The 12,552-nt window shown below is 35.5% G+C and overlaps 2 protein-coding genes across 2 annotated transcripts in view; one reads left to right on the forward strand and one right to left on the reverse strand.

Annotated features, from left to right (window-relative positions):
• The window catches only part of MTX3 (metaxin 3), a 760,898-nt gene that overhangs the window by 178,591 nt on the left and 569,755 nt on the right, over positions 1–12,552 (reverse strand). The window lies entirely within an intron of this gene.
• Positions 1–12,552, forward strand: part of JMY (junction mediating and regulatory protein, p53 cofactor) — a 79,381-nt gene that overhangs the window by 27,710 nt on the left and 39,119 nt on the right. The window lies entirely within an intron of this gene.

The following is a 12,552-nucleotide window of genomic DNA, read 5'->3' on the forward strand; positions in this document are numbered from 1 at the left end:
TCGATGTTTCTCTCTCTCTGTTCCTCCCTCTCTCCCTCCCGCTGGATCTGAGGATAGGTGCAGAAATGTCCTTGGGTGAGGATAAAAAAAACAACAAATAAGTAGTTAGACTAAGGAACCTCAAAAGGAAGCGGGTGGGGGGGGGTGTCAAAGAACTTACATGCATATATGCCTAACCAATAGACACAGACAATAGTGTAGGGAAGGCAGGAGAAGGGGGGATCAAGGGGGGGAAGAAGTGACATAACATTCAACAATAAAGATAAGTTTAAAAAGAAAAATTTGTATTGAGTATTAACATTAACAAATTGATTGAACCTACTTATCCACTAGCATCACTTACTGCTACATTTTTCCTATAAAGCAAAATATAGGTAAGGAGCAATAGACAAGAAAATTATTTTTATTTTTTATCTTCATTGTTGAGAGTATTACAGATGTCCCCCCGTTTTTCCCCATTGCCCTCCTCCATCTGGTTCCCGCCCCACCCAGGCTTTCACCACCACCCTGTTGTCTGTGTCCATGGGCAATGCGTATATGCATATAAGTTCTTTCTGTTAATGTCTTCCTGCCCCCCACCACCCTACACACAGAGCCCCCAAGATTCATTAGTCTGTTCCATGCCTCTGGTTCTATTTTATTAATCAGTTTATTTTATTCATTAGATTCCACATATAAATGAGATCATGTAAATTTATAACTATTTTAAAGGTAAATATGGTATTTTACTGTTTACTGTAGTTCTATTTCTATGATATTGCTCCTAAATGCCCAGTCAACTGTGACTACTACTCTTGTTCTTTACCCTTGTGAAGTTTCACATAGAAGTATTCGGTTTAATACAGTGTGTCAGACCAGTGTATTAAATGGTGCCATTAGATAAAATAGCTAATTTAATACTTATAACAACTCTGTAACTTAGGAGCTCTTATTGTCCCTACTATGAAAATTAATATTGGATTAGGATGATTTATGTAGCGTGTTCATAGCTAGTTAGTAAATGTCAGAGCTGGTACAGTACTCAAATATAAGTCTCTCTGATCCCAAAGAACTTGGGCTTTTTGTCTTGTTTTTCACATTACTGGTTACTAGTTAATTTTAAGTTAGAAAATTTATACTCAGTTAAAAAGCAATTATAATTGATTTGGTAAAGTATTTGTTCTAAGTGTACTAAAAACTATTACTTATTTTGTACATTATTACTGTGTGGATGTTTGTAATACAAATATTTAGTTCTCATGAAGATAACTTACAGCCAATTGACTTATAATTGGAGCATTTGTTTCTGTGTTTTAAAATGTATTCCTGTTACTAAATTAGGCTAGCCTTATTAATAAAAATATTTTTCTGGCACAAACTTGCAAATTAATTTTTGAATCTTACTTTAGTAAGATCTATTTAGTAAGCTTCGTATTAAGGTACAGAATTTGTGCGTAAAATAGAGGAAAATTTCATTCTGACAATAATGCCATTAATGTGGTGTATGTTGTGTGCCCTGAGCTAAACAGTCATTAATTTAAAGAAAACACAAAATATGAGGTGTAAAGTAGGGAAAGCAATTGAATCTATATTTATATCAATTGTGGTGTTATTGGTATTTAGAATTACTCTAGTAGAATATTACTTTCTTAAGTGCCAGAAGAAAGGATGTGCCTGGAATTGACAATATTATCAATGCTTTTTCTAAGCACTATCCTACAGTGATTTTTATTAGTCCAAATTTTCAGTGCTACCATGTCCTATGTGGAGCCTAGTGCAGTTTAGCAGGGCTAATTGGCATTTCTGGAAGGGCATTTCTGAGGGTTTTATTTTATGAATTTTTTGGCTACTCATATCCTTTGTCTTTCTAGGAAATAAATAACTTAAGCTCATAAAATTTTAGCCTGAACCCTTGATAACATATAAAGAGAGGAAGCTAAAGCTGTGCTTGAAGAGCAATTTATAGCTTTATGTGCTTATTGGAGAAGAAAGGTCTAAAATCAATATCCAACCTTCCACTTTTAAGAAGCTAGTATAAAAGAGAGAAAGTTAAACCCAAAGTTAAATAAAAGTTAAAAAAATTAAATTAAGGATGGGAATCAATGAAAAAGGAAACAAATAATAGATTAAAAAAAACAGTGAAACCAAAACTTGATTAATCTTTTAAAATATATTTTATAAACCTACACTAAATTGATTTTTTTAAAAGAGAACCAGATATCAATATTAGTACCAAAGGCATAAATTGGAAAAGACAAAGTAAAACACTCTTTATTTGTAGATCACATGACCATGCATGTAAAAAAATCTTAAATCTAAAATCTGCTGGAAATAATATGTAATTTTAATTATAAGGTCAATAATAAAAAGTCCATTGTATTTTATATCTTCTAGAAATGAAAATGAAAATATTTTTTAAATACCATTTACATTAGCATCTCTGAACATGAAATCTTTTAAGGATAAATTTTACAAAATATATAAAAGTCCTGTATACTGAAAATTACAAAACCTTGCTGAAAAATTAAAACATATCTAAATAAATGGAGAAGATAGACCAAGCTAATGGATTAGAAGACTCAATAATGTTTGGATATCAGCTTTCACTTGAATCTGTAGATTCAAATTAAAATTCCAGTATGTTTTTTTTTTTTAATAAAACTGACAAGCTGATTAAAAAATTTATATGGAAAGGCAAATAACATACAACAACTTTAACATTTTTGAAAAAGAGATAAGTTGGAGGACTTATTACCTGATTTCAAAGCTTACTAAAAAAATAGAGAATCCAGACATTGTAGTATTGGCATAGACTAGACATGTAAACAGACAATAAAACAGAACAGAATTCAAAAGTAGACCCATTGTTATATACTCAGTTTTCCACAAAAGGTGACAAGGCAATTCAGTTGGGAAAAGAAGTGTTTTCAATAAATGGTGCTAGAACAACTGGATGCCCACGCAGAGAAAATGCACCTCGGTCCTTATATTCACAAAAATTAATTTGAAGTCTATATTAGACCTAAACATAAAAAGCTCATACTATAAAACTTACATTTAAGAAAACATAAGGGAAAATTTATAACATCTTTGGGAAGGAAAGGGCTTTTTTTAGATAGTATGCAGAAAATTTGAGCCATAAACTAAAAGAAAAAAAGGATAAATTAGATTTCACCAAAATTAAAACACTTTTGCTCTTTGAAAGATTGCTAAGAAAATAAGAAGACAAGCCACAGACTCAGAGAAAATACTTAACTCCTGAGAAATGCTTAATAAGACAAAAACCCAAAATTTTGAAAATGGGCTAAATATTTTAAAAGACACTTGAAGAAATGGCTAGTAAGCAAATGCAAAGGTGCTCAGCATGGTCCTCAGGGAAATTCAAATTAATACCATAATTAGATACTGTTACACACCCATTAGCATGAATATAATTAAAAATCCCGGCACTCTTCCAAGAGCTGGTGAGGATGTAGAGTAATTGGAATTCCCATACATTGCTAGCAGGACTTTAAAGTGGTCCAACCACTTTGGAAAACAGTTTGGTAGTTTTTTTCAAAAGTGAAACATCTTCATACCTTGATAACTCAGCTATTGACTAGTTATTTATATGAGAAATGAAAATCTGTTCACAAAAAGATTTAATCACTTATTTTCATGCCAACTTTATTCACAGTAACCCCAAATTGTAACAACCCAAGTGAACATCAGTGGGTGAATGGATAAACAACATGTAGTATTTCCATATAATAGGAGAATATTCAGCAACGCAAAGGAATTAACTATTGATAAACACAACATGAATAAATCCCAGTCATAGAAGACAGATGTAAAAGATTATATATACACTGTAAAGGGGTGGATGGCAAAGGGGCATGAGGAATCTTTTGGAGGTGATAGAAATCTTCTGTCTCTTCATTGTAGTGGTTGTTCCTTGGATGTATACAGCTATCAAAACTCATTAAATTGAGCACTTTTAATGGATTCACTTGATTGCATGTAAATTAAACCTTAATAAAATAGGTTACTAAAAATTATGCTGAGCAAAAAACACCAGACACAGAATTCCATGAATTCTAGAAATGATCATTTTGTTCTATATTGACAGAAGGGTAAACAGTCGTTGCCTGGGATAGGGCAGGGAAGATTTTGAGGGAGCAGAATCTTTTGGGATATACTCTAAATCTTGATTATAGTGACTCTTACATGGGTGTATAAATTTATCAAAATTTATACTTCAAATGGGTACATTCTGTTACATGTAAATTATAACTCAACAGAGATGATTTTTTAAACAAAAAATAAATAAGCAGTATATACAAATTTATGTAGAGGCACACAAAATGAGGTGATCAACACTGCCTAAAGATACATGGGAAAAGAGGGATTATCGAGAGTTATTCAGTGGAAAGTGGTTACCTATGTCTCTATTGGAAATTGGAATTGAGAATATTCCATGAAGAGATACATGAAAACAAGAACGGTATATAGTAAACAGGAATAGTACTTGTGCTTTTAGTCACAATAAATCATTGAAACAAATTACTGAATTATCACACCAATTTAGCACCATGGGTAGTTTCCAGTAAGTGGCATTGCTGGGATTGAAACAAATGTCTGACTCTAAAGCTTGCTGTTTTAGTTACACCACAGGGTGTGAATTGTTTGGAATGCCTGGGGTCTAAGGTATTTTGTAGGAAATGAAAGGAAAGGTGGTCAGGAGCTAGAATGCTATGGAGTTTGACTTTTGTTCTTTTTTTTTTACTTTATTTTTATTGTTGACACTATTACAGATATCTCCATTTCCCCACCTTTGCCCACTTTACCCAGCCCACACCCCGCCCTTCCCTCTGGCCATCAATCACCACACTGTTGTCTGTGTCTATGGGTTATGCATATATGTTCTTTGGCTAATCCCTTCACCTTCTTTCATTTAGTGCCCTCCTCACCCACCGACTGCTGTCAGTCCGTTTCATGTATCCATGCCTCTGTTTCTATTTCATGTATCCATGCCTCTGTTTCTATTTTGTTCATTGGTTTATTTTGTTCATTAGGTTCCACCTATAAGTGAGATCGTGTGGTATTTGTCTTTCTCTGACTGGTTTATTTTACTTAGTTTAATACTTTCCAGGTCCACCCACACAGTCACAAAAGGTAAGAGTTCCTTCTTTTTTACAGGCATAGTATTTCCTTGTGTAAATAAATGTACCACAGCTTTTTTATCCACTCACCTTCTGATGGGTGCTTGGGCTGTTTCTAGATCTTGGCTCTTGCAAATAATGCTGCTGTGAACGTAGGGGTGCATATATCCTTCCTGATTGGTGTTTCAGGATTCTTAGAATATATTCTCAGAAATGGAATCGCTGGGTCAAACAGCAGTTCCATTCTTAATTTTTTTAGGAAACTCCATACTGTTTTCCACAGTGGCTGCAATAATCTGCATTCCCACCAGCAGTGTACTGGATTCCCCTTTTCCCCATATCCTTGCCAGAACTTAATTGTTGATTTATTGATGGTGTCCATTCTGGCAGGTGTGAGGTAGTATCATTGTGGTTTTAATTTGCATCTCTCTGATGATTAGTGACGTTGAACATTTTTTCATGTCTATTGGCCATCCGTATGTCCTCTTTGGAGAGTTGTCTATTCAGGTACTTTGCCCAGTTATTAATTGGATTGTTTGTCTTCCTGGTGTTGAGTTGTATAAGTTCTTTATGTAGTCACCATTAAATGTCTGAATTTTAAACAATTCTTTCTGTTAATGTTCACCTTCAGGTGACTCCTGGGCCTAGAAAATTTGCATTAACATCATTATATTTACAAATGTATCTTGGAATTTGTTTTACCTAAAAATTTGAGTTGTTTTTCTTTTTCCACTCTCCCAACAATAGACAGGAATAACACTTAAGTTTTTCATATAAAACCTAGTATCCAAGCAAGTGTTGTACTTTATAATAACTAGTTTCATGCCAAGAAATTTGTATTTATAAACAAATCTCACTGTCTTAGCTACCCAAACTGACATACTTTTTTCCATGTTAAATACAGGCACTGTTTTCTTTCTAGCTCTGAAATGGAAAACAGAGGTGTCACTGTTTTTAGCACATGATCCAGCTGACCAATGCTGTACATCTTCAAATTTGCCAAGTTAGGGAAAGAACTCAGTATCCTATCCTAGCTTAATGTCTTAGGTGCAATAAACCATAATCACATTTTTTAACATTTGAGTGCAACGTTAGCTACTGAGTTTCAGAAATGGGTTAAAAACCAGTATTAAAAAGTCATAGTATGAAGTAAAACATGTATAATAAAGGTAAAGATAATCCAACAACAAAGTTCAAGTTATTTTCAAATAATTGCCACTCGATTTTTTTTTTTTTTTTTTTTACTTTTTCTCTTCAGAAAGCCATAATGTAAGTTTTCTCACTTCTGTGGACATTGTTTAGTTGTGGAAGTGAAAAGAATGTCTGTCTTAATGATCTGAGTTAATATTTTTGAATTTTGAACACTGCTTGTTCTGTTCACTAAATATCTGCTCCATAGTTGGTTTTGTTGGGGGCTGACTGGAAAATCAAACCAGTTACTTCAACAGTGGGGCTTTACTATAAAGAATTATTAACTAGGTATAAAGTTGTTAACCAGGTAGTTAAGAAAGCAAGAACATAAGTCTAAGATATCAGAGTTAACAATTGCCCAAACAGCCACCACTCCTAGGATTGGGGTGTACAAAGGAAAGAAGTGGTAATTATTTCTCTTTAGCAAAGAGGGTGGGTCCCTGTCTCTGAGGAAGAGGACATTGATCATCTAGTGCTGATGTGCACTGGTGGAGAGACCCTGATCTCTGGAGATAGGGCTTTGGTGGGCTGGTACTGATTTGTCTTTTGGGAGTGGGGGTTTGGAGGAACACTATGAAGCCGGTTTTACAAAGAGGGAAAGACTGCAAGCTGGATTCTGTTAATTGCTTCAGGAAGAACTGCAGGTGCTGGGTTGAAGAAGTAAGTCTGGGATGATGCTCACAGGAACAGCAAACAGTAAAGTCAAGTGATACAGATGGGAAGAAGCAAATCCCCTTTACCTCCTCCAACCCTGAAATTTCCTTCCACCCTTCCTATTGGCAAAGCTTAAATATGGTTTGCAGAGCTTGAATCCTAGCATCATAAGGCAGAAGGTTATACTTGCAGCTGATAGACAAGAATTTACATACATATCAGATTTTCAAAGTCAGGGGGAAAAAACCTAGTAATCTAGCTAATGGACTTAGGTAAAATAAACATACAAGTTCTTTAAAGGCTACAAAGTTTAATCATCTCATTGAAAAGGACTTGTATTCATAATGTGCTGAGTAAGAATTACTAAATTATTTTCCAAATTTGTGAATTAAATTTCTGTTTCATACTTGTGAGGTCTAATCTTATACTTCTTGCCCTGGCCGTTTTGCTCAGTGGTTAGAGCGTCGGCCTGCGGTCCTGAGAGACCCGGGTTCGGTTCCCACTAAGGGCACGTACCTCGGTTGCAGTTTGTCCCCGGCCCTGGTCGGTTGTGCGGGTGGCAGCCACTCGATGTGTTTTTTTCACATCGATGTTTCTCTCTCTCCCTCCCACTCTACCTGAACAAAAAATGGAAAAAATGTCCTCGGGTGAGGATAATCTTATACTTCTTAACTTCTTAACAGAAGTTATCACAACAAAAAGCACAAACCTCGATGGTTTTGTTATGGCAAACAAGTCTTCTAGAACCCTTAAATCTAAGCTATAGTCTAAATATGCCACTTTACTGCAAAGAATCCCAGAGAGGTTTTCTGTTGTCTGTCAAATTAAGTACAAATTACTTAGCCTTCCTTATAGTGATCACAACCTTGTTTTCTGTTCCTATCTCCCATTACCTTTATCTGTTTTACCTGAACTCCAGCCAAGCTGGACTGCTTACTATCCCTTTTCATATACTAAACTTACCTGTCTCTAGGCTTTTGCTCAGGTTAATTCTTGCCACCAGCGTTTCTTTTGAAGATGGTTCTCTTTCCTAGTATGCTCCATATGTACCTGTCAAAATCCTATCCTCCATCCAAAGCTTCTGCATTTATGAACCTAAATAAGTCTGTCCTAATCTAAACAAATAAGGTCTTTTTTTGTAGTTATTTTTTCCTCTTTTTTCTTTATAACCCCTATACCCTCATCCAGCTCCACCGACCTCCCTATGAACAGCTAAGTTCTCTCTTACCAAACCTTTCACTTTTCTTCAAGGTCTTAAAATGCCTTTGTTCCTTTTTTACACAGAGACTCTCTTCACCATCTACAATTCCTGGCCAAAGTTCCACTTACTCATCGTTCCCTTTAGAAAGTCTACCCAGACTTTGCACTCCAAACTCCACAGCTGGTGCTCCCCATGGTATCTTAGGCATACTCTATTATGACATTTTTCTTACTCTATTGTAATTCTTTATTTGGGTGTCTATGTTCTCCACTAGGCTGAATATCTTCCTGTCTCTGGTGCCTACTACAGTGCTGGCACTGAGCAGATGTTATACGTGATTGTTTTGAATGAATAACTGAATGTTAAGCGCATTGTCAAAGGTCTCACAGCAGAGCTAGGTCTCCTCATTTCAAGACAGATTTCTTTATCAGGTATTTCTATCCCACCCCTCCAATTAGATTGTAAGTGTCCTGGGAATAGAATATCCATGTTACTCGTATATTTCCTCTGAAGTACCTAGCACAGTAGTCTCTTTATTCAAATTATATAATTGAAATGATTTCCAAATATTAGCCATAGGGAAATCTAAAAGGGGGGAAACATCAACCATATCCAATAGCATCATTTAAGTTTGACTCCTACAGTATGAAACTGGAGATATAGTAATCATCTTCTGAGAATTAAAAAAAAATCCAGCCCAGATAAGTAGGGAATTGGTTATCAAGAATCCAGCTGCTGCTACTGGCTTAATTGTCTTTGCTTGGCACTATTTTTATAGTACCAGAAATGGAGTTTACATAATTCTGTTTCCAAATTAATGAGGAAGACATTCAGGTTTTAATCATATCCCCACTTTCTCTCCCTCCCCCACACACTGGAAAATAGAAGTAAGTCTCACAATTTGGCCTCTCTCTGGGCCTCATATATGAAAACATGAGCTCATTATTTGCTTGACTGGAATCAGGAAACCTCTGGGATAATATGTCTTCAGCCTGTCTAGTTGGTATTGTTTGTGAACCGAAGAAGAGATACAAGCATTTTTTTTCTTGTTCATGCTTATAAAAGATACATATAATAAAGAAGATTTGGAAAGTGCCGATTTTAAACAGGAAGAAGAGTATTACCCATAGTTCACTACCAAAAGATGACATCAATAATAATACACTTGACATATTTTGTCTTTTTTCTTGGACATTTTTGTATGTAATTGAAATTTTATCTATGACTTTGACCTGTGTTCATTTACTACTATAGCGTAATCATTTTCCTATATTATTAACTTCATAAACATTATTTGTTTTTGCCTAGAATTGTATTTTATGGGTGTATCATACATACATTTCTCTATTATTATATATCTGGGATCCATTTTTTTATTCCAAACAACATTTCAGAGAACATCTTTGATTATTATTCTTGGAAGGTATTGTCTTAAATACCTTCCAAAAGTATGGTATCAGAAAATATTTCCCAGAAAATATTTTAATCAATTTATAGTTCTACTAGCAGTATATGAATGGGTGTCTTTTTCACCATTACCACACTAACCTGGTTAGTCTTATTTTTAATATTTACTTAATGAGTCTTTCTAAATGGTTTGTTATCCTACCATCTAAAAACAGCCAGTTTGTGTCTTATCTTCTCCCCTCCCCTGCACCCACTTATTTTTAACTGGACTCTTTCTTCACAGGGGAAAACAGACCATCAAACATCCTTCCTTTTCCAAACCTCAAACCTGCCTTTCTTTGTGTCATGGAGGAATTGTCTCTCCATTTACCATCTTTAGGTTCTCCCTCTGCTGGATACTTCTTTTCACCACTGAACCTGCTCCATTATCTGCCATTAAAATAAAACAAAAAGCAAAGGGCCTGGCCTTAAGCCTTATTCTTTTTTAGTGCCACCATTTTTTCTCAAATTTATTCACACATGTGTCTCTAAAGAGTATTTATTTTTACATGTGTCAGCATTTCACTTTTCATTAAAAATATGTTGAAAGTAAACCAGTAATTTTGCTGAGATATGGTGATGTGATATAAGTTAGTGGGCAAAGGGAGTTTGCTTATTTCCCAGTACTCCTGTTGCTAAATTCAGTCATCTTTATGCTGTTAAGTCCATGGATACTAGTTGTCATCCTACCTGACCCCTAAATAGTGTTTGACAGGGTCAAGTTTCCTCCTTTGAATCTTGCTCCTTATGTGATTCCACACTTTTCCTGGTGTGCTGCTTTCCTCTGGTTTGGTTTCTGTGTGCTTTTCTTTTCTTTTTTTAAAATTTTTTTCCCCCCGTATTGATTTTAGAGAGAGAGGAAGTGAGAGGGAGAAAGAGATAGAAACACTGATGAGAGAGAACATCAATTGGCCGCCTCCTATATGCCCCCCTACTGGGGATTTGGCCCACAACCTGGGCATGTGTCCTGACCGAGAATCGAACCGGGACCTCTTGATGCATGGGTTGCTGCTCAACCACTGAGCCACACCGGCCAGATTCTGTGTGCTTTTTTTCACCCAAAACTGAGTGCTGGAATTATCTTAGGGCTCAGTCGTGAGTGTTTTTCTCATGACTTCCTTAAATGATCTCATTTACTCTTATGGCTTTAAATGTCTTTATGTCAAGGTGACCCAGATTTATATCTCTGGTTGTGATCTTTATAAAGTTCAACTTAATATATGCAAAATGAAATCCTCAGTCTTCTCCCTTTTGCAATAAGCTATTCCTCCACTGTTTACTTTATACAGAAATGGCAGTTCCATGTGCATATTTTTCCTGGTAACCTTGGAGTTATTCTTTTTTTTTTTTTTTTTTTAATCCTTACCCGAGGACATTTTTTCATCTTTTGTTCAGATAGAGCGGGAGGGAGAGAGAGGAAGAGAGAGAGAGAGAAACATCGATGTGAAGGGACACATCGAGTGGCTGCCACCCGCACGACCAACCAGGGCCGGGGACAAACTGCAACCGAGGTACGTGCCCTTAGCGGGAACTGAACCCGGGTCTCTCTGTACTGCAGGCCGTCGCTCCAGCCGCTGAGCCAAACAGGCCAGGGAACCTTGGAGTTATTCTTGACCCCCCACCCCGCCTTGTCATTGTCCTTTTTAACACTGCTAATACATTGTTCACTGGGCACTGTACTAAGTGCTCTTTTATATATTTTTTTCCTTCATCTGGAAGGCTTCATATGCTTAAGGAGCAAGTATATTGTTGCTAACAGTAAATGTCACTTTCCTCTGGGCACTAAATTTCCAGGTGATTAAAATTTTATTTTCTTTTTAGACTTCTCTTTTAATTTGTATTTAGTGTACCATGTAGAGACTATAGGCTATACGATTTCTACTTTTGAAACTTATTACAAACTTTTTAGTGGCTTATAACATTTGATAACTTTTTAAAAAAATGTGCCAGGAGTATATTAACATATTCCTGTATGTTTTCTTTTTACATTTTTAATATGGTATTAACTTCTCATTTCATTTTTTTTTTAAATCCTCACGTAAGGATATTTTTCTATTTATCTTCAGATAGAGAAGGGAGAGAGGGAGAGAAGAGAGAAAGAGAGAAACATCAACGTGAGAGGGACACATCGACTTTTGCCTCCCACACGATCCCAACCAGGGCCGGGGATGAACTGCAACTGAGGTACATGCCCTTGGCTGGAATCGAACCCGTGACTCATTGGTCTACGGGCCAACACTCTACTGCTGAGCCAGACCAGCCATGGCTCTCATTTCATTTTTAACAATCTTTTCTCAATATATGATCAAGCAGGATGGAGTATGCAAAGAGTTCATTGCTATTCTTGCTGGATTGCACCCTTCTTCTATGTTAAATCTACCTGTGTAGTGAGTTTATATTATATACTTTTATATTAATATTGTCACTTCATTGAATTTTAGCATTCACCTGGTATATCCCAGTTCATTTGACTTTCAACTTTTCTTAATGCTTTTGTTTTAGTTGTGACTCTTGTGAATAATACAAAGCTAAATTTTCTGTTCTTTTTATACAGAGTCCTCCAGTAGGTAGATGGGTTGGTTTTTATGTATTATCAGTCTTAAAATCTGAGTTTTTAAATTTTACTTATCAGTTATTAAATAAGTATTTTATTGGCACAAATAATTCTTAACCTGAAAATATTATTATCCCAAAGAAGAAAATAAATTTCTCATTATCTCAGCACCCCAAAAAATCAGTTACAACATTTTGCTATATGTCTATATATGAAGGAAGAAAGGGTGATAAAGAAGATAGAGAAGGGTGAAAAGGGAACAGATTTTCATGTCAATATCTTCAACATTATTGTTAATTTTCTTGTGTTATAATATCTCGTACTCTAAAGCAGGGAAAAGCAAGTATTCTTTAATACGAAGTATTCTTTGTTTTAGCTCCAAGCAC

This window comes from Molossus molossus, unplaced genomic scaffold, assembly GCF_014108415.1.
Source record: "Molossus molossus isolate mMolMol1 unplaced genomic scaffold, mMolMol1.p scaffold_m16_p_3, whole genome shotgun sequence".
In the NCBI taxonomy this organism is placed as follows: domain Eukaryota; kingdom Metazoa; phylum Chordata; class Mammalia; order Chiroptera; family Molossidae; genus Molossus; species Molossus molossus.